Below are 20,985 nucleotides of genomic sequence, written 5' to 3'. Positions count from 1 at the left end.
GGAACTACCCCTGCCTTAACATTTGGTCCATCTGGGTCATTGTCCAGCCCCCAGGCGGTGGCGTCCAGACCTTTGATCTCCATTTCTTTTGGCCATACAAACACATTTTCTGCAACCTGCAATAGATGATGATTGTAATCTAAAATAAATGAAAGGGAAAAACACGGGGTGGGGGGTGGGGAGGGGGGGTTATGGAGACAGAGAGCATTATCACCTTGGCCGAGCATCTGAAGTTAGAAAAAAAAAAAAAAGAGTGTAAGAGAGAAAAGAAGGTCCACGGGCAAATTCATCTTCCCCTGCTACAATCAATCTCTGGCCAAAAGAAATACACAATAACTAGGCAGGAAGAGGCCAAGATTAATGGGCCACCGACATCTCCACTGACCAGCATCCACCTCCGCCCAATACCACCTCGCTCTCCTCCTCTCACTCTCTTTCCCATGCCCTCTTTCTTTTCTACCTGTCTCTCTCATCCCATCCCTATTTTTTTTTCCCTGATACTTCTGCCCTCCCTCTCATAGAACACCCCCGCACACATAGACACACAAACACTTACTTTTTCCCCATCTTTTGCGCACCTCCTCCTCCTTGTTATACACACACCTTGTTTCTGCCACATGCAGTGATCTATCGTTTCTGCTGACTGTTTTACAAGTGCATTAGCAAGCTTTAATGAGAGCAACCAGTCACTGAACAAATGCATGCAAGGGCAAACTGGGCTAAGGCTTGCCTACTAACTCTCAGCTGTCCAGTCTGGAGCAGAAGGAAGAATGAATTTATTTTAGTATTGAGGATAATCTTTTGGCTGCCATTTCACTTTTTATGCTTACTGAGTATACATGCACCACATCAATTTTACATTAATATTAAAAAATGTCAGGACAAAAAGGTTACAAGAGGAAATTAACTGTTTTGATCTTATGAGAACATAAAGAAAACTTACATAATAGAGAAGACTGTTTAATTGTTATAAAAAGTCAATGCATTTTATGTTTTACCAGAAATCCGGAGGTTTTAAAATGCATATATCATGATACGCATGATATATGCACACACACACACACAACAACAACACCAAAAAAAGACAAAAAAAAATGTAGTTTCTATTTAACAAACCAAAACATTTTTGCACAGTGACTTGTTGATGCCAGGTTTGGAAAAAAAATGTATGTACCCATCTATGAAAGGAAATTAGAAAATTAAATTATTAATGAAAATGATTATGTATTATTGAAAACACAAGGAGGTTACCCTGGCACAGTCATTCCATTTAAGTTAAAGTAGACATGAACACTATAAATATGTATGTAGTGTTAAACAACATCTTAAGTTTCTCCTACACTTCTAGTCTTACACTGTTGAGGAATGTTTTATTTTTATTTTTAATATTCTAAAAATTAAAGTTGTTTTTGTTTATGTTTTTATTTTTTGTTTTGTTTATTTTTTTCTCATAACTACAATAAAAGTTTGGCAAGACCTGTTTCACAGAAAAACAGATTTATTTTTCTGCAGACATGTTATTAACTTTCACAAAACTATGTGTTTATATCTTCTCTGAATAAGCTACCAGCGTTTTTTAAACAATGCTTGAGCCAGATAAATAGGAAAAGCAAAAAAAATACATAAACACTTTTCTTAATTCAAAATCAACTATGAACGTTATTAAACAGTAGGTGTCTGATAAAATGTATAATGGACTTTTATATATATTTTTTTGTCTATTTCTGTTCAGGAAGGTTCACCACCATGGTCAAACTTTTGTGACCATACAGGTTGTGCATGCTAACATCATGAACTATCTAAATACTCCCAATCAAAAGGTGACATTAAAGAAAACCATCAACAGAAACAGTGAATATTACCACAAACAGAAGAAGAAAAACAATTATATTTGGTTGTTTTGAGGATATATTCTCTAAATATATTCAGTTATCCATAGGGCAATTTATCCCTGATGATTGGTAAGGATACAAAACGTAAAGCATTAAAAAACCTATTTGATTTCAATATTTTTTTTTCTTTGTAACTTACTAAAATGGTACTTGTGTGAAATGAAGAAAGCTAAAACCAGAATAGTTAATAAAAGTTTTGAGCCCTTGTAATTCAGGCTTGTCAAATATAGAGACTGTTCCTAAAAAAACAATAAGAATAAGATAGGAATTATTTTCACAGCACACCATCTTTTGAATAGTTGTTTTTTTGTTTTGTTTTGTTTTGTTTTCATGAATATGTTACTGTTTACTAGACAAGCCGTACTTTCTGTGATGTATGCCAGAGATCCAGGTCATGATGATTGATGTCAACCCAAAAACGCTCTGTAAACTGCACTCTAAATAAAAGGTGGAGGAAGAAAATTGAGTTTCACCAAGTTAAGGCCCCAACATCTCTAACAGGGATAAAGGTACAGAAGGTAACAAGGATAATAAATCTGTCTGAAATCTAACAATTCCTTATCTAAAGTCATGGAAAAGTGGAGCATTAGACAACCAATGGGAGAGACTTTGGTTATAGCAAATGAATTGGAGTGTCTGTTGTTATACCTACGGACTCAAAGCTATCGGAGTAATCATATCTGCTTCAATGCATGCAGCCAGCTCTCATAGGTAACTAGTCATGCCCAGCAGATAGCAGCAAACACAGCCCCAGCTGCCCTGTGGGGTGAAATAACAAGTGTGTACATGGTGAGTGTGTTCATGGCTACATTTGTTATCTCTGTTTTTGGATTTTATGTGTGTGTGTGTTTGTGTGCAGCATGTTTAGTAGTGTTTGTGTATTTTTACATGGACCCAGGAGATCACAGAGGGAGCAAGGACTGAGAGAGAGCTAGCCCCCATACACAGAGGTAAAAATTCATTTCTTGAGGGCCATATATCAACGGGCATTTGTTTAATGAGCGCCAGAGTGGAAAGATGTATAGAACATGTCAGGCGTCCACTTGCAATGCGTTGTGGATAGCAGATAGCATCACACAGTGTGACCGCTCACTCTGTCTCCCTGCTCGCCTCTTTTATCTCAAGCCTCCCTCTCCCTATTATAAATGAGAGACAGAGGGAAACAAGAGGTAAAAATAATGGAGAAGAAAGGAGCAAGAAAAAGAAAACACACACAAAGACAAAGGCTGTTGGCAGCAGCACTTAAATGTCAACTCGCATTTGCAGAAACACACATATTTGTACGTACAGCTGAAGTGAAAAGAAAGCAGAAGTTTTGGAGAGAAGACATTTTCTATGTGTCTTAGCCTGATATCAGTGCCTAATCTGTATGAATTTGTTTTCTTTTATCAGTCACATCTCAGCATGAGTGTTACACATATAGATTCATACACACACACGTACACACCTACACACACGCACACACGCACGAGTCAGCATGCTCCCTGGCATGCCTAACTAACCTGTGTTTCCCCACCTGGCAGATTCCGCCGCCTTTGTTAAGATATGTAAATGGGATGCATGGGGAGGACGTGTGGGTAATTAATTGTAACTGGGGGGATAATGTTGCGCTGTCAGAGATGTCTCTGGTTTGTGTAACATTTTTTAAGAGTAATGTGGTTAAACTGGGAGTGTCTGTTAGCACTCAGTCTTAATTCTGTCGTGCTGGGAATGCAAAGGCTTAGCTTGTCTGATTCCCTACCTGGCCATCTATTTGTATGTGGGTGTCTCTGTGTGTGGATGTATGGGGCATCCAATAGTATCTTGACTTTGTGTGCAAACAATTGGATTTTTCTTTTTTGTTTTTGCAAATGGAATTGCATTAATAAGATACAACACTGCACTACCTAAATAGCAAACACAATTTTTAAATGTATAACATTAGGAATTATGTTTGGGTTTCACATGCAATGGGAGTACAGAGTGTCATGGTTACTTTTGTGAGCCATCCAGTCCCTTTATAAACAAAACAAGAGTTGTGTCCAATTTTTCTGTATTAAGCTGAGATTGTTCCCAGTGCAAGAGTTGGACTCTGCCAAGGCAGCCCCTTGTCTCTGATCTTGCTTGTGATGTTCATGGGCACAATATCAAGGTGCAGCCCCTGAGATAAGGGTGTGGTTGGTAACCTAAGAGTCTCCTTTTTGTGTTTTGCAAATTATTAATTTGTGTTCGTGTCTTCACGCCATGAGTTTCAGCGTGCACTGGGGCAGTTTGCAGATGACTGTGGAGTGGCAGGAATGAGACTCAGCTGCTTTAAGCCTGAGATTATGTTTTTCAACTGGAAAATGGTGGAATGCTCACTTTGGGTTGGGGTGAGTCTGCTTCAAGTGCAGGAAGTCAAGTACTTTTGTGTATTGTTCAAAAGTGGTGGTAGGATGGAATGGGAGATTGACCAATGGATTGTGGCTTTGTCTCAGTAATGAGTAATGCAGTAATGCATTGTTCTGGTCTGTTGTGGCAATAAATAAATAAAATAAATAAAGAGCTGAAAAGTGAACATCATAATTTAGTGGTCCATCTATGTTCTAAACCTTACCTATGGTCATGAGATATGGATTATGACCAAAATAGCAAGATTGCAGATACAAACAGCTGAAATTAGCTTATTTTGTAGGGTTGATGGGCTCAGTTACTTTGCTCGAAGTACAGCTGCTGCTTCGCCACACTGAAAGGAGTCATATGAAGTGGTTTAGGATGCCTCCTACTTTCTGGGTATGTCTCATTGGCAGGAAACCCCAAGGCAGACCTAGAACTTGTTGGAGAGATTATAGTTCCTCCCTTGTTTAGAAACACCTCGAGTTCACCCAGGAAGAGATGGAAAAGAGCTTGGTTGCTCTCTCGGGCATTGTGTGTTTGCTAATTCACATGGTCAAAACATGTGCATAAATTTATTTAGAGTAATTGGTTGCCACAAACACAAATGAAGTTTTATTTTGTTTGTTTGTTGTTGTTGTTTTTGCCCACACAATGTCTAGTTATGTCATTGTTGGTATTGTTAACTCAATAACAAAAAACATGAGGTGTGATCTTATTCAAGTCATTTTTCCTGTCGATCAATCCAAGAGGGGTTGTAAGGTAATTATGAAGATTATTCACAAGTTGAAAACATTCAAGACAACTGCCAATCTCCCCAGGAATGGACATCCCAGCAAATTCATACTAAGATCAGACTGTGCAACACTCAGAGAAATACTACTACTACTAATAATAATAATAATAATAATAATAATAATAATAATAATAATAATAACATAAAAAATAAGAAATAGAAAAACAAGGTAAGTGTGGTTAATTTGAAGTTGTATTAACGTCATTTTAAGAGCTGGTATGGACCAGATATTGTGTTTTGTTATATAAAACCTTAAATTTGAAAGTTTGTACTTTGCTGCCATCTGGCATTAGGGTATGAAAGAAAATGTTAGGCTAAATAATACATACCACAAACACAAATGCTCATACAATGTTTACTCAGATACAGATGTTTTGACTTTATTACATTGGTGGTAAAAGCTAACTCAGGTTCCTGCTTTCTGCGATAAGAATAAACTTTGAAGTCCTCAGCGCCCTTGTCCCTGATACCAGACTGTGTTCAGGACATGCAAGAAAAGAAGGTCATTTTGAAAAAGAATCAAAAGCCAAACACAGTCATAGCACCATCCACATCTAGGACTCCAAATATTTTTAAAAACATACATTTTCTGCAGCATTTGCACCTCTTGCCCACATTGAAACAGAGCATTTAGTGAGAAAAACTGAGATATTTTTTAAATAGCTTTTTAAAGTAGAGATTTTTTTATTCTATTTTGGCATCTTTTTTAGCAGGTTTTCAGCATTTTTATTATGCTTAGACATATTATTTTTATAAATGGTGAAGGTAAATATACATGTAAAAAAGATATCATGTGTAGTGTAGATGGGTCCAAGTATTTCAAGTGTTGGAACAATGTCTGGTTTATTTTCAAAATAGGTTCACGTTTGTCTCAGGGAGCTTGCTTGTACAAATAAAAGTAAAACTAAAGGTAGCAAGTTCTAATAGCCAATTACCAACTATTTAGGGTTCAGAATAGGGAACGGTGAGCAGGTCCAGTGTAGATTTCAGGGAGAGCAGTTTAGCCAAATTGGCAAAAGTTCAGCATTTCTTCCATGATAGGAAATAAATATAAGAGGATTGGGATGATCAGGTATAGACTTCTGAGCAAACAAAAAACACATGTATGTGCTTATTTGTCTGGACAGGAATTTGGATTGCTACTATAGCTGCAATTCATATATTCTTGAATTAAGTCATCTTTAGACATATGTACTTCTTCAGTGGGGCCATAAGAAATGTCCTTCTAACCCACCTGTCTGTCAAAAATAACTATCTGGAAGTAATCCTTCAAATCTATCATCTCTATTGCACATCTCAGCCTTCTCAATTTCTTGTTTTGATGTGTCCAGTCTGAACCTTTTAGCAAATGCAAAAGTACCAGGGCTTGTCATGTTAGGCTCATGTCAAAGTCTTATGCCCACAACGTCCTTTAGTTCTCAGTCAGTGCCAGAGCTTCCTTGATGTTCGTCTCCGTCAAGCCCTTTCTCCCTCTGCTGCCAGTTTGACTCATTTAACATTCCCTGGAGATGATGGCATTGAAGGGTGACGGAACCAAAGGTGACAGAACAGAACTTTGTGTGTGTGTGTGTGTGTGAGTGTGTGCGTGTGCATGCAGTTTGATCCTACTAAGTAGTGGCCAGTCAGCCAGTGTATGGTGTGCTGGCCTGTGCGTAGCAAGAGCTGTCCTCACTATGACTCGTCTCCTTTCATTCTTTCATCTGCAAGTGTCCTTCACCTCAGGGGACAGCTGGAAGAAAGATGAAAGAAACAGCCTGAAAAGAGGCCGAGGGGAGGGGTGTTTGGTGGGGGCATGGGACTTTACAAAGTAAAGAAAGTGAACTAGCAGGATTCTATGGAGCCCTCATATAGGTGGTTTGTGGCATACTTTGTACAGTTGGGCATTTATATGATTACCCATGCTTGTTGTATGTTCATCGGGGGGGGGGGGGGGGGNTAAGTATCCACAGTAAAATATCTGCACACCCTCATTTAACCAAAGCATTTCAAGTAATACTGGTGGTCGCTTGGCAAGCTTTATCTGACAAAAACAAAGGTAGCATGAACTGTTCTTCAAGAAAATCAGTCCTTTTGACATTTCTGTTGCATACAGATTGTTTTTGCTTGTTTTCTGCTTCAACATATGTATTCAGTTCACTCTTACTTATGTTTAGCTCAACTCTTTTTTAATAGCTTTTAGCAGAGCCACATCGCATAACAAATATGCTTTTAAGAACATCACTCCTATCTCCTTCTTAAAGTTGTAGATTAAGATTCTTTTCATTTCACTTTTTATAAAGCTGACTGCTTTGCCGATTGTATTTTCACTGTGAAATAATGTTCGATCATGACATGTTGATCTTTGGTTTAACAAGAATAATCCCTGTATACCCTATAAAATACCCTTCACTGAGACCATTTCCTTGGATTCATCATGCTCACAAATCTACAGTCCTCAGGTCATCCAGTCCCATATATCTTCTTGAGTATTTACAACACTTTCTGCATCATTCTCTTTGTTCCTGCCTAGGTAGCTGTTTTCCACTAGATGAACAATCTTTATAGACGTGCAGCCGCCATAACAGGCCTGATTTCAGGCACAAGCATGAGTGGTGTAAGTCTTTGAATTGTCAAGCTTCCTGCTCAACAAATCATCCCTAACATATGATGTTTGGTGTGCAATTTTTATCCCTGTTTGACTGGCTAGCTACCAAGAGGTAATGGAATGTTGGGTTGGAAAAGGAAAACTGTTGGTGGGAAATCTATTTGCACTGCTTGCCTGTGTGTTTTAGTTCACCTGATTGATCAACACAGTGCCCACTCTCCATTTATTTGTCCCTTTTTGGGAACTGCTTGAGTAAAAATTAATCTCTAAGCAGAGAAAGAAAGAGGATAAAAGAAGAAGTATGATGGCAAAGGACAATAAGGGAATGGAGTGCCCATGATTGAGGGGCTGTGAATTATCTGTGAACATTAAGTTGTCTAAATGAAAATCAATAATTTGTGAGTGCCAGCTTCTAAAAAGGAGTGTCCAAAGACAATAGCCTATGAAGCAAAAAAAGGATGGAAGGAGAAGTATGCATTTTTTATTTTTTTGTAGGATGTGCATAGACCACAAAACTAATGAGATGATTAAATCCCCTCATTAATGTGTTGTAATGTCAGCAATAGGAAAAAATAATAATTAAAATGATATTGTTGTGATATTTTTGAAAGATAAAAGAAACACTTTGAGAACCTCCTTAATATGGTCTACTTGTCCACCTTTGAGGAGGCAACGGTTGAGGACTATAGGTGAGTCTATTATCTTGGTAGATGTTGCTAAGGTAGTTAAAAAGCTTCTCAGTGACAGGGTGCCAGGACTGAACAAGGTTTGCCCTAAGATCCTGAATCATTTGGAAGTTGTGGAGTTGTTGTTGTTGACATGCCTCTTTAATGTTGCATGGAGGACCGGAACAACATCTGGCAATCCAGTGAGTTGGTCCCTATCTTTATAATGACAAACTTGAGAATGTGTTTTAATTATCAAGGGATCACAGTTCTTATCCTCCTTTGGAAGGTGTTCTCTAGGGTGCTGGAAGGGAGGCTCCAATTGGTGAACCTTGAATTCAGGAGGAACTCTGTGGCTTTCATTTGGGCCATGAGTGGACTAGATCTTAACCCTTGCACAGTTACTATGAGAGTCATGGGAGTTTGACTGTCCTGTGGACATGAATTTTCTTAGATTTGGAGAAGGCTTGTGACTGTGTTTCCAAGGTATTCTGCAGTAGTCCATGGTGCATAGTCACTTTTAAGAGGTATCCGGTCCCTGTAAAACCAAAGCAAGACTTGTGTCTGTATTTTCATCATAAAACCAAGCTCATTCCCAGTGCAAGTTGGATTCCACAAGTACTACCCCTTGTTTCCGATCCTGTTGGGATGTTTATGGACAGGTTCTCAAGACACAATTGTAAAGAGGAGAGTGACTGGTTTGTGGGTCTCATCGCTGCTTTTTGCAGATGATGTGATTTTGTTAGCATCTTCAAGCCATGACCTTGAACACGTACTAAGGCAGTTTGCAGCCCAGTGTGAAGTGGCTAGGTTGTCAGCAGAGTCAGCATCTGGTAGTCTGAGATCATGGCTCTCAACTGAAAAAGGTGGAACATTATATCCGGTTCAGGTGTGAGTCTTTAGTTTAAGTGAACAAATTCAGCTATCTTGTAGAGAGTTCATGAGTGATAGTAGGACTGAGCAGGAGATGGATTAGGGCTCCAGTCTGTTGTGGTGTAGAATGAGCTGATTCATAATATGAAACTCTTCTTCATTGTGTGTTAATTTTATTGACACAAAATCTTGAGTACTCGATTTCTAACAGAAGTCTTTAATCATATTTTTTGTACCACAAGCAAAACAATATGTCTAAATTTTCCAACTAGCTAGAAGAGACCCCCCAAGTCATTTCTGGAGTGGAAGTGAGATTATGATTCTACTCCCAGTATTTTCAGTATAACTTAGTTTTATTTAAACTAGGACAATAAATAAAAAACATACTTAGATATCAAATATTGCTTTGCATTAAGAACTTATAGCCAATAGCTAATTTGCTATACTATTTGGTAAGACATTTGAAAGAAATGAAAACATCTAAAACTATTGACTTAACAATCTAACCACTTAAAAAACACAACCAAATTTACATTTATCCTGATGCAACATTTTAAATTCAATTGCAAACTCAATCTTTTTTTAACAAGCTAGGGGGATCTTCTTTCAGGTATAATCCTAAAACTAGTCAAAAGCAAAACAAATTTGACTTTGTGTCGTGTTTTATCCAATGCTATTGTATTCCAGATTACGAATTGATTAGCAATTTTTCTTGGCCAATATATATATATTTTTTTTGTTTGTTTGTTTGTTTGTTTGTTTGTTTGTTTGTTTGTTTGTTTGTTTTTACTACAAGAACTGATGACATTCCACAATGAACAGATAGTGGTGGATAATAGCTAGTGAGTAGGTATGATGCCTTGCGCTATAACCATTAGGAAGAATGTGTGAAAGCATTTTGTATTCACAAGGTATTAAAACACCAACTTTCAAAAGAACTACATGAATTACATTCCATCAAATTTGTTAATGTTTTACGCCAAAATACGCATCTAATTTTATACCAGGACAAATATTACTGAAATTATATCTTATTCCAGGCCTATAAATGTGGCTGCATATCTGCTGCATACAGATCTCCCCTGATGAAGACATTGTTGGAAGAGGAAAGATGCAGTGAAGGAGCAGACAGAGTCAGACAGTGTATTAGGGTAGTAGATGTTCTAATGTTGGGCCTCCTATTCTCATTCTGCTTTCCTTGGCTTCTAATGCTGCTGCCGAGAAGAGAAAAAAGGGAGAAAGGAAATTTCTCCATTGCAGAGGCAGTCAGGCAGAGGACAGGAGAGAGGGGGAATAAATCAGTACCAGTCTGGTCTCTGGTGACCACCCGCAGCAAGGGAATAGTGCCGGAAGACAGAAAGAGAGAGAAGGGAGGTGAGGTGGAGAGTGTCAGTATGGGCTTGGACTACAGAGAAATAATGTCCTGTTACTGTATTTCCCTCTTCACCCAGCCCCAGTGTGCCATCCAAATCTACTTTCAATCACTTAATGTCACAGAATCCCACCCCTTCAATGAACCAAGCAATGTCCACACACATATACACTTACACACACACACACACACCTTTGCCTCCTCTGACAAATTAGAATTGCTCCAATATTTCAGCAAAATGATGTCTGATTTGGCAAATGGTCAAAAAGAACATTATTAGGAAGCAGAGGGTCCATGTCGAGATGAACCTGAGGACAGGATTGGGGAAGGGACGGAAGGACAAAGCAAAAGACAGGGACAAGCAACAAATTGGCCCTAACGAACTAGCTACCCAGAGGATGTGGTATTACCATAATGTGAACGAGTCCTATAACCCTGCCAGACATGACTGTTCAACTGACTAAAATGAAGTATGCAGGATTTTTTTTGTATTGGAAACGGTTGACATTATTTGCACATCACATTACTTTTTTATTATATTATATATTGATGATTTTTCCTTTTTTATGAACACTTAAATGGTGTTGTTTCTGTTTCAAGGCCAAAAGATGCTAAAGCTGCTGTCATAAATAATGATCCAATAATCACCTGCATAACATTCATGAAGCAGGAATATGGGGTTCATATTTAAAAAAGAAAAAAAGCATACATGCAGAAATATCACCATGTAAAAAATATATGCACCTGGTCATGCTCATTTATCTTTTGCTAATTTCAATGAATGTGGGGTGATGTTCCTCCCAAATGACTATTCAAAGCACCTCTGCTACACAGATCCTGTCATCTACTGCCCAATCAACAAAAACACTGCACTGAGCTCCAAGTGTTCAGAGAAGAACACATCATGTCAGATAGGAGACGGTTAAGTAATTTTGACTATACCAATATGAATGCAGTTTCAGTCGTGCTGCTGCAAGAAGATTGTTCAGTTGCCCATCCAACGATGCTACTGATATATATTAATAGCTAGACACAGGAACATAAAGGGGACATTAAAGCTAAAACAGCATAAGCGCACTCTGTAGGCTGGCTACAGTGTAGGTCCATGTCCATGTAAATAAAAGGGACATCTGCCTTATTTAAAAAGTAAAATAAAAAAAAGAAAAACACTTCTGTTCATTTTTTCCAGGTGTTGTACGTACATATATATATATATATATATATATATATATATATATAAATGGATTATATATTATATATTTTGTTTGTTTGTTTTTTCCATAAGAACATTTTAAAGTACTTTTACTTTGCTGCACTCTGGATTGTGATACAACTTTTTTTAAACAAAGCTTGATGGCTTCATTATTGTAGCATAAAGAGCTTCCTGGTTCAAAAGAAACATTGAAATAATTTTTAAATTTTATGTTAAAATGTTCATATGGTGGAGTATGTTTGAATGCACTGGCATGCATTCTTTTCTTGCAGATACACACAAACTGCCCTTTGCTGAGTACTTTCACTGTTTTTTTTTTACTCAGGGTTTTCCACACTCTTTGCTGTTTCATCTTAAGTGAGTTTATTCAGGGCAAGTCAGTGTTTCTTCCCTGAAATAAAAGAAGGAAACAAAAGCAAACAGTGAGGGAGAGAATGCCAGGCTGCTGCTAGCCCATAGGACGCATTTAGTAATCCTTCCAATGATGTCCAGGGTCCAGTGATGGTTACCAGACCTGCAAATACCCCTACACACACACACAAACACACAATCCATTTTTATTGTATTTGGGTCTGCAGTCTTGTATTTCCTATGCTCTCTTAGCGCCACACACACACTGCACTCGAAAACAAAAATCCATATTATCGACCAGCCAGTGTCACCACAATTATTCTTTTGAAACAGCCATTGAAAACAAATTACATCTGCACTGCGTTTTCATCCGATTGCTCTGGGTGAGCAATGCTCAGCGGCCAGGTTTGTCCTGCCTTCCCCAGCCTACAGACCTCTCCCTAAAGGTTTGCTGTCCATACCACAGTGTTGCTAACAACTGGTCTGTGTGTGGGGGTGTGTCTGTGTTTGTGAGCTTGTATGCAAGTGTGTGAATAAATACAGTAATATTTTAAAAATCCTGACGAAAAAAAAAAATAGGTATTGGAAAAAAAAAAACATTTGGTGGAATCACAATTGCGCTGAAACAACTCTATTTGCTTTTTTTATGAAGAGTTTATACTTATTAAGTTAAAAAAAATGTATGTGCAGATACATTTGATCAGCTATACTATTGATAAAATGCATGATCATTTGCATAAAAAATGCTAACAACATTCATTCAACATTATTCAAGGAATGTGCAGCAGCATTAGACATTCCAAGTGCTGGTGGAGACATAAAACATTTTTTTGAAAGATCAGAAGTAAAAGTGCACACTTAGTAATACAACGGTCCAAGCAGGTGTTGTTGTATACAAATGTTTGTAGTATATTATGACATATGTGTTATTATGTGCGATTCAGGTGGCATTGCTGATTACTGACAAGCTCAAAAGATAACACTGATCTGTTATCCATTTTCTGTCCAGTTTATTTGTGTTACAGTGATGTATAAATTCAGACTAATTACAGAATAAGTACTTTTGTTTTGTTTTATTTTTAAGTGGAAACAATCAAAACATTCTTTTTCTCTTTTAAATCAATTTTCTTACCATTTATTTCTTATTTTTTGTCCAAAATTTGAGGATTTCTAGATTTTCTTTTTCTATTTGACTTTCAGTATGCCAGATGAATGTCAGAATAATTCTTAGAGTTGACTCTGGGTCTGCATGGATTTCTGTTGAGTGAACGATTGCCTGTTTGTCTTGTTCAGTAATCATATACTGACAATAATATGGTTAATGATTATTCTGTAAAAGCCATTCTGGGAGGCAGAGAGATTGCCACCCCACCATTCCACCACTATTACATCTAACCATGTTACTCTCTCTAACAGTATTAACCCACTGGTCTGCAGCACACAAACACCTTCCAACAGCATCAGTCCAGTGGTGCCATGTGACAATGGGAGAAAACAACAACTAATATCCAGCCGGCACAGTTGGTAATTAATCCTGGCTCGGCTTCCCTCTGCCGAAGTGTACAGCAAGGGCTAGAAGGCAGGATCCCTTTGTTAAGCTTTGACCACACAAGTCACCTCACCAGCCCTCCCGAAGCGGGGAAACGCCAACTTTGGAGTATTAAGAAAACCAATAGCCTTGTTGACATGAACACGGAGGCCTAACCCCCGCAGCCTCCTCATATGAAGCATTGATTTTTCTGTCCGGCCGCAGTACTAAACCCATTCATTCTCTATGGCCAAGCCCAAGACTTGCACGGACACGTGCGCCCTGCACACACACACACAGACACACACACACAGCACACACAATAACCTGGCTAAATTCTTCTCTCATCTGCTCAGTCTTACCTTGGGGGTGGAAAGTTGAGGATTAAAGTCACCCCTCCTCCTCCAGATTTCGCCATCACTCCAGGACTAAAACAATAAACTCACACACACAAACACACAGATGCATGGTGCAGGAGTAACCATGCAGAGGACCAAGGGCTTGCCCTGCTGCCCTGTACAGAGAGGTCAAAAGAACGGAGACCTTTTACTTTATGGGCTACAGTATATTGGGAACAGCTCCCTTATCTTTGAAAATACAGATCACAAATTTACTTTGCTAGAATTTCTTAACCCCCTTCACACATACTGATGCTCTCTGCTATATACACAACCTATTAGAATGTGGCTAAACGACATCAATTTTAGAAAATATCATTCAATGTGAAGACAGTCATGACACTGCTTCTCTCTTTGTACTTGCCAAAAGTTTTTTTCTGCTATCTTGTGTCCCTGGGACTCTCTCATGTACCCTAAACATAATCTAGATACCCACCCTTGCATAATTCTCTCAGGCTGCATCAGAATCCAGCTACATGTTAAAGTATCACAAAACCACTGCGAGTATCACATCTACATTAGATCATTTCCATGACCTTAGTACAATTATGGTTATTACTTCCAGGCCTGAGGCCAGTGTCATCAGTTATGCTTCAAAGTCTTCACAACTTAGTCACACCAGTGCACCCAACATCATGGATACGCTGCAACTACTGCAACCACGCTCTCCACAGGACTTTGATACACTGCCACTACAATGATAAACCATCACAACCTCATTACAGGAGTTATGTGCATGCTTAAAACCTCCATGAACCTATCACTCTCTATCATGAAAAAAGTGAGGAACCTGCTACACTCTTAATATGCACTTGAAGACTTTTCCAAGACCTTGGAAAAAACATCCATGTTCTGGCAGCTCTTTAATGACATACCAGGTTCATCATCTAGTGTAAAGAGGACCTTAAAAAATGTAATACAAAAGGGACTGGCCATTAAGGTCACAGTGCTGTTTACAGATGAATTCAAAGAAAAAGTTTTTGTTAGGTATGAAACTTCTAAAGCTGAAATAGGTAGTGCAATCTCATCAAATGTATTTAGTACACTTACTTAGTACATCAAGTGCTTCCTTAGTCACTCTATCAATAACACACATATATATATATATATATATATATATATATATATATATATAGAGAGAGAGAGAGAGAGAGAGAGAGAGAAGCTTTAAAACAACACTGTCTTTAGAGACTTAAATACTACTGAAAAGCACAACAGTCTTTGCTGATGTGATTTTTATAGATAAAATGTGAGGATGCATATTTAAAAACCAAGGTTGGAAGAAAGCAGGAGGACAAAGGGCCATCATTCGCTCAATTAGCATGGGTACATTAGAAGTACAACATTGCAGCTACACAATTGTTTCAGCTCCCTTCAGGACTCGCTGTGAGACATACAGAAACATTAATATGTGGTAAGCTAACGAAGAAAGATGATGCAGGACAAGAAAATTAAAAGAGCAGCACATTTTCAAAGCTGTGGTGTACTCACTGTCATTAAACATTCATGGAAATCTTCCTTCAGCGCAATGAGCAATTTAGTTGTAGGAAAGTTGTTATAAAAGAAATCAGGATAAAAATGCTTTTTTTTTTATTTGACTTCTTTCTGTCTTTTCCATTACAGACATACATTTTCTGTGGTGTTTTGTCCCCTAATGTTTTAGTAGACTTCAGTTTCTAAATAAGAATAAGAGAAGACTCACTAAATGAGCTACTGTGAAATGGGAAACAGCTTAAACATGAATGTGCTGCAGTGGCCCAGTTTAACAACAAAAGAAAGACAGAGACAGAGAGAGAGAGAGAGAGAGAGAGAGAGTAGAAAAAAAATGTCTAACTACTTTCAGGGTGATTAACAGTAGGACAGTTTTGGTTAATACAGTACTGTGCAAAAGTCTTGAGATATTTGATATATTTTATTTTTTTAATTTTTCTTTAAACAGTCAGACTTTTTAAACATATTTTTGAGTGGTCTTAAGCAGTAGTTCATCAGGCCTTCTGAAGGTCATTTACAGTCTTCTGTGAGGCTGATCTGACATGTGGTTGACATGTAGGTATGACAAAAAAATGTCCTGTCTTGAACTAGCACACCAATATGTTGTGTGAAGACCTTTTTGCAGGTATTTTTAATGGGTTGTTTGGTTTATCCTTTTCATACCCAAAAAGAAAGACACTTTTGTTTTAAGCTCAACACAGTGACCCAAATACATGGCCTAGAGCTGGCCTTTCAAAAAAAGACCATTTGAGTTATTTACTTGGCTTTAGTCTACATTGCTCTTGCTATATAACAATGAACAGTACACACCGGCTCTCTAAATGCCAGTGGGACAAACAGCAAGAATGTGCTATGGGTTTTCATCATATAATTGCTTTAGGGATACATGGTATGCGTATGCAACTAATTTATTTTATTTTGCTTCTTTCTCCTGACAACGTGCTGAACTGGCCAATGCAAATTGAAAATAGGAGAAGTTAGGGGAAAGCCAGATTCTGTAGTTGCCCTGGGATATTTATCCCTGGATTTTTTTTTTTACTGGAGATATTGTGTGATCTCTTCTTAACTCTGATAAAGAAAATGCAAGAATGCCACGGGAAAATAGAAGTTGTAATCACAGTTTGCTTAAGGCAAATGTGTGGAGCTAGGAAGAAAGAAAAGAAAGAGCTATTGCATTCTGAGACTTGGCTTTGTGAAAATCTGGAAAAAAAAAACCTACAATTACACCAAGTACTACATGGCCCAAAGGAACAATGAGTTAAAGCAGCTTAATCTCTAATGTTGAGTGGAAACAAACTGTACACAGTATGAGTAAAGCTTTCATTGCTGATCTATGCACACCCTGGATTGTGATATGGAAATGGGTAAATTCACCATGATGTACCGTATAGTAATAAAAGTTGTGTCAGGGAGTATATGTAATGACACAAAAGGCCTGGCAAGACAAGTATTGATAACATTCTTGTTGTGTGACACTGTTCATGAGGACCAAACCTGTAAACTTTGTTTTGCAGTTTGCTTCTTTTACCACTTATAGATGGGATTTCCTGTGTTGTTACATGTTACACTGCCCAGAGTACTCCAGGATTTAGAAACATTCTGATTGCACATATTCTTCTCAGACATGATTCAACAATCAAGTTTGATAAAATACATTATTGCTTCATGTTGAAATTTTTCATGGAATATTACCATGGGACCATGGGATATTGTCATTTTGTTTATCCTGTATTTGCAAAGGACTCAAAAATTGTGTCCAGCACACCATGCCTTTTGACAAACTCAGGAAGAATATTGAAATTTGACTTCACAAAACCTCTACAAAGCATTTTAGTGTATTTTAAGTGATTGTTTGGGTTCAATCTCAATGTGGACAAGTAGTGTTGCCCAAGCATAAAACCTTTTTTTTTACTTTAGGCAGATGTTGCCACCCTGTCTTTGTGTGTATTTGTATGTAGCAGCGAATTCTGCTCACTGACTTGTACACAGGGTGTAGGAGGTGACTGATGAACACCATCACATCTCTATCAGTTCTTCATAACACTCAATAAACAAAGAAACACACACACATCACAGCAAGAAAGAGAAAAAAGGCTAATCATTGAAGATGAAGCTATGCTGCAAGATCTGTTTGTTTTATTTCAGTGTTTTGAAAAAATCTACCTAGTCAGTGAATCCATTTGGATCAAACAGACTCGGTATGGATTTCAGAAAATAAAATGAGTTTACCTGTTTCTACATTGATCTTTAGATGTTCAGACATACAGAGCTCATGCTCCGTTGTGATGTCTAACAAATTTGAAATACCAATCAAGATAAATCCATGAACACAGGTCAGTTTCATCTGCACTTCCTCCTTTCCTCTGTGGAATTAAAGCTCCTCACTCTTGACTGGCAGTAAACAGCATTTTTCCAACAAACAGCACTCTGAGCTAACTGTAATTTACTTTCCTTTCTGTGCCTTTTCTCTCTTTTTTTGCAATCTTTTTTTTTTCTGAAGGGCCACTGAACCCTTTACTTGGCTGTGTATGCACCAGCAAACATGCTGATACAATCTTAAAGGTCATGTTCTTTTCACGTTGACAGAGGCCTTCCAAAACTTTGATAAGGGGGTCCCTTGAAAGGATAGCACTGTTACACTGCAGCAGCACAAGTAGGAACTCAAGCTGCAGCCAATCTGATTAATGCTTTACATCAAAACCTTTTTTTTTTCCAATTCAAACTGCATTTCAGGGGATAGTCATGCTGAACCAAGATGGCCAACAAAGTCCCATATTATTTCAAGTTTTATTCAGAATGATGCAAAACAACAAATTGATTCCCACTGATAAGCAGCACTTGGGTACATCCTGTACCACTTCTTCATGTAAAATTAAATAAAAGCTCAAATAGATGTCCTTATTATAAACAGTAAATCATCTATACCCAGAGAAACTACACATTTGGTGATTAAATTGCTATGAGGTAACAACACTAAATAACTTTTGCAAATATTGGACTTGGTTAGTTATTTTATTTATTATTATTATTTTTGTTTTGTTTTAATAAATGTGAAACAGATCATGTTTGAATTGGAAGTTTGACAGAGAGGTTTATGTGTGCACCTATTTTTTAGTCTTTGTACAATACTTTTTTTATATGTGTGTGTTTGTGTCAATGTTGGACTATTTTTACTCGACAGCTCCTCTCTTCCCTGCCTTGTTTTTAAAAGGCAACCATAATGGCCGGTAAGGACAGCCTTAAGAGCTACTGGCAGCTTGAAGCTTGACGCAACCAAAGGTCATTGATTCCCCCCTCCTCAACGCCTGCTCTTTCCCTCTTTTTTTAAACAATTCATCGAATTTTGGCATTTTGTGAACACACATAGGACAGCTCACCGACAAGCCGACCTTGACAGCGAATTGGATAAATAAACCTTCAATTTAGCGGCTCTCCTCTACTCCTTCCTCCATGCAGCTTGCCAGCTCAGGCAGTGAGTCCCACCGGGAGCCTTCACCTATCCACATCGTTCAGCCTACGCTCCACTCGGCTCTCCCTCCCTCTTTTGCCGGCCTGTCTAGCGGAGCTGCCCTCAGCGCTGTGACAAACACGGCCTTAAAGATAAGCTAACAGCCCCCTTGCGCTCCAGTCAAAGTCAATCCTTGTTCTGCGTCTGAAATTTAATGCCAATTCCATCTCTCAACCCCGTCCATCCCATTTCCACAGCCGACACCGTGCCCTCCGCCTCTGTCTCTGCCTGCCTCCATCAAACCCGTTTGCGAGACACAAACACATGGGGTAATGCAGACATGCACTGACATGCATGCAAACACACACTTCTCCATACCTATCAGATGGGCTTCACTATCCCGGGGGAGAAACGGGGAGTGAGAGCACTACTCCATAACGGGTAATGACATGGCATTTAATGATACTGTCCAAAATGATCCGGGCCTCTGCCGACAGCAGCGGCTGCTCTGCATGGAGGCCGTGCAGCCATGGAGAGCCAGATAAGCTTGGCTGGGTCTCCTTTCTGTTTGTGTGTTAGTGTGTGTATGTCTGTGTCATAGTGGTGTGTTTGTGATTTCCTAACACAGCAGAGGCAATACTGTATCTTTCACTCGTTCTGTCGCCTAATACAATGTGACATATGCTCTCGCCGCACACTGCCATCATTCTTCCCATCACCTCACCTTTCCACCTCACCTCACTTCTTTTCTTGTTTCATTTGTCCTCCGATCTAGTAGAAAAAATGTAGTGCTGGTGGATGATCACCATAAAGCTAATTGTACCTTCCAACACAACAGAAAACATTTTCTTCTATGTGCATTTAGTGTGTGGGATTAAAAGAAAGTTGAGGAGACACACTACAAGGCTGAAAAAAGGAAAAAGTATGTCAAAAAATGGCCACAAGCCTCTCCTCAAAAATCCACCTGCAGCCGCATCATCTTGTTCCGTCTCCTTAGAGAAATCATCTAAAAAAACAAATACATACAGAAGGTTAGAACTGGCTTTATATCAAGAACAAACATCCCACAGTTTAACTGCACTGCAGTGACTGTGTGGAAAGGTGATAAAGTTTGCCATTGCAGGAGAATATTGCAATGAAAATGTCATTCTGCTGTGTTAATCTACGCCTTTTGGTGCTGTAAATCAAATTTTAAACAAAAAATGCCAATTTGTTAGTAAATCCTGGTGATTAAAAATGAGAAAATCTATGAATGATGAAGAATACCTGAGGTAGTTTTAAAATGACAAAATGCTTAAGTAGCTTCTTGTTGTAGATTTGTGTGACAGAATGATGATGTCCTATTTCCCATAAAAGTAATTGACTCTTCATTACGATTCCAGACACTATGGCTATATAGCACAGAAAAAAATGGGTACCACCACTAACTCTTATTGTTGTTACCTGCTACCTAACATGAAGGCAAAAACAAAGTTCTATAGAAACTGAAAGAGTTAAAAAACTAAATTTTTTCAAACCAAGTACAAGTGCAAGTACTTATATTTGAGTACTTGCTGATACCAAGTACTGATATGAGTACTAATAAATGCCATTACAGTTCTTAAAAACACTTTGAAAAGTTTTGGGGTTTTTTTGAAAATCAGAGGAGCATACTTTTGATGTTAACTCCTCAAATGAAGCCATGACAGCAATTGTCTTTTCCAAAAGTGGTTGATAGTGAGAAGTGAGATTGTCAAGAAGCTCTGGCTCAGATCTGCATATTCACAGAGACCTCTTCTGCTCAATGAGAGACTGTAGGATGTTGAACATGCTATGCCATCTGCACATTATTTTAGAGTCTCATAATCGGCTAGTTGAGCTACTACTGAATTTTATTTATTTTTTTTGGTGGGAGTAGGCTAAGGTGGAATGTTTGTGCCACAAGGCCCTCATTAACCTCCAGCTGGAGGGTGTGTGTGACACACAGCAAGCTGGAGTTCCCCACTGCTATTAGCAAATGCTATTAAGTCAGCGTTCTTTTTT

This window comes from Kryptolebias marmoratus, linkage group LG15 (genome assembly GCF_001649575.2).
Source record: "Kryptolebias marmoratus isolate JLee-2015 linkage group LG15, ASM164957v2, whole genome shotgun sequence".
Classification (NCBI taxonomy): Eukaryota; Metazoa; Chordata; class Actinopteri; order Cyprinodontiformes; family Rivulidae; genus Kryptolebias; species Kryptolebias marmoratus.
Note: the sequence above shows the minus strand (reverse complement) of the source record.